This window comes from Cyprinodon variegatus, unplaced genomic scaffold (genome assembly GCF_000732505.1).
Source record: "Cyprinodon variegatus isolate N-32 unplaced genomic scaffold, C_variegatus-1.0 Scaffold625, whole genome shotgun sequence".
NCBI lineage: Eukaryota > Metazoa > Chordata > Actinopteri > Cyprinodontiformes > Cyprinodontidae > Cyprinodon > Cyprinodon variegatus.
The window spans coordinates 431,737-433,370 of NW_015151078.1; positions in this window are offsets into that span (position 1 = coordinate 431,737).

Below are 1,634 nucleotides of genomic sequence, written 5' to 3' on the forward strand. Positions count from 1 at the left end.
CATGTTAACTATATAACTACTAATCTAGATTAAACTCTATCCAGATCCTACACATGTTAACTATATAACTACTAATCTAGATTAAGATCTATCTAGATCCTACACATAAATTTTTTTCACATGTGAAAATCACACATAAAACCCACATTCCACTTTTAGAATAAACACAAGGCACAAATGTATTAAAATGTATACCTGTATATTGGGAACATATAGAATAGAATAGAATAGAATAGAATAGAATAGAAAATCCCTTCATTGTCCCACAATGGGTAAATTGTGCAGCAAAGGTTATAGTAGAAGTGGTCACACAATGTGGACCTTAGAAAAGTGTATAAAAATAACAGATAGGAAAATAAAACAAATAAAGTATTGTACTGTATACTGTTTTACAATACAAATGTAAAACATGTTAATCACGTATAGTACATGTGATAAACATGTTTTCACATGTGAACCCGGTATCTTTCATATGTGATATGCGTGAGCCTAAAATGGGAATCACATGTGAAAGCATGTATCACATCGCATGGTAAAAATAAAAAAGTGTGATTTAAATTGTTTACTAGATATGTCTAGACTTGTCATGAAACGGGGACAGATGGACCCAGTATTCAAGGAGACAGTCAGCAGAGAAGTTCAAAACGTTTATTAAATGAACAAAACTAAAAGGGAAGCTGCTAGGATCTGTGGCACGTGGCGACTGCAGGTGGGGGGGCGGGGCAACACCCAATCTCAGACACTCTGTTTGTGGGAGAAACACAGGTAAGTGACCACGATCATCTGACAGAGGATGATTATCTGAGTTGGTCACTTACCTGGTTTAACAGTCCAGTCCAAGAATGTCCCCAGTGCTGCAGTCCCAGAGGTCATGCAGGAAGCCGATCCTGGTCAGGGATCCAGAACAGACAGGATCCAGGCCTCCAGGCATCGTAGAGCTCCCAGGCAGGTTCAGAGTCCTACAGAGTCTGGAAGCGTAACCAGGCAGTCAAGCACAGGAGTAGACAGGATCAGATGCAGACGGGGAGGCTCAGTGAAAGAGGGTAGCTGAGACAGGACGTGGAACCAGAACTTGATGCAGGACCTTTAAACTGGTCTCCAGCTTGGATTCAGGCTTACTTTGATAAAAACTGAACCTCCCCGCATATAGAGCCAAAAATCCAGAGGGCTCAGCAGGGGAGGAACAGTGGACGATTAAGAGACAAGACAAACACAAAACTCTCCTTCCACTGGCCGCCAGGATCCAGGACATGAACCTTGGAATCAACATAACAAACAGGCTAACAGAGAGACAAATAATGATCTGGACCTGAATGCTCAGGCTGAACAGAATATAAACCAAAGGAAACAGGTGAGAGGAGTAAATGATAATTGAGGCAGGGGGGGGGAAATGACAGGTGAAAGAAATAATCAATTAAGGGAGATTAAACAGGCCAGATCATGACAAGACTGGAATCTTTTTCAAGCGACCTTATTGAATTCTATGATCTAGCGCTTATGGGTCTTATACATAATGGTCATTTAGTTTTAGTTTATGAATTGGATTTAAAAAATAAGAGGCTACTCGATTTTCTGGAAGCACATTACAATGTGGCTCTCCTTTATAAGCTGTTAGCAACTCATTCAGTGTTTAA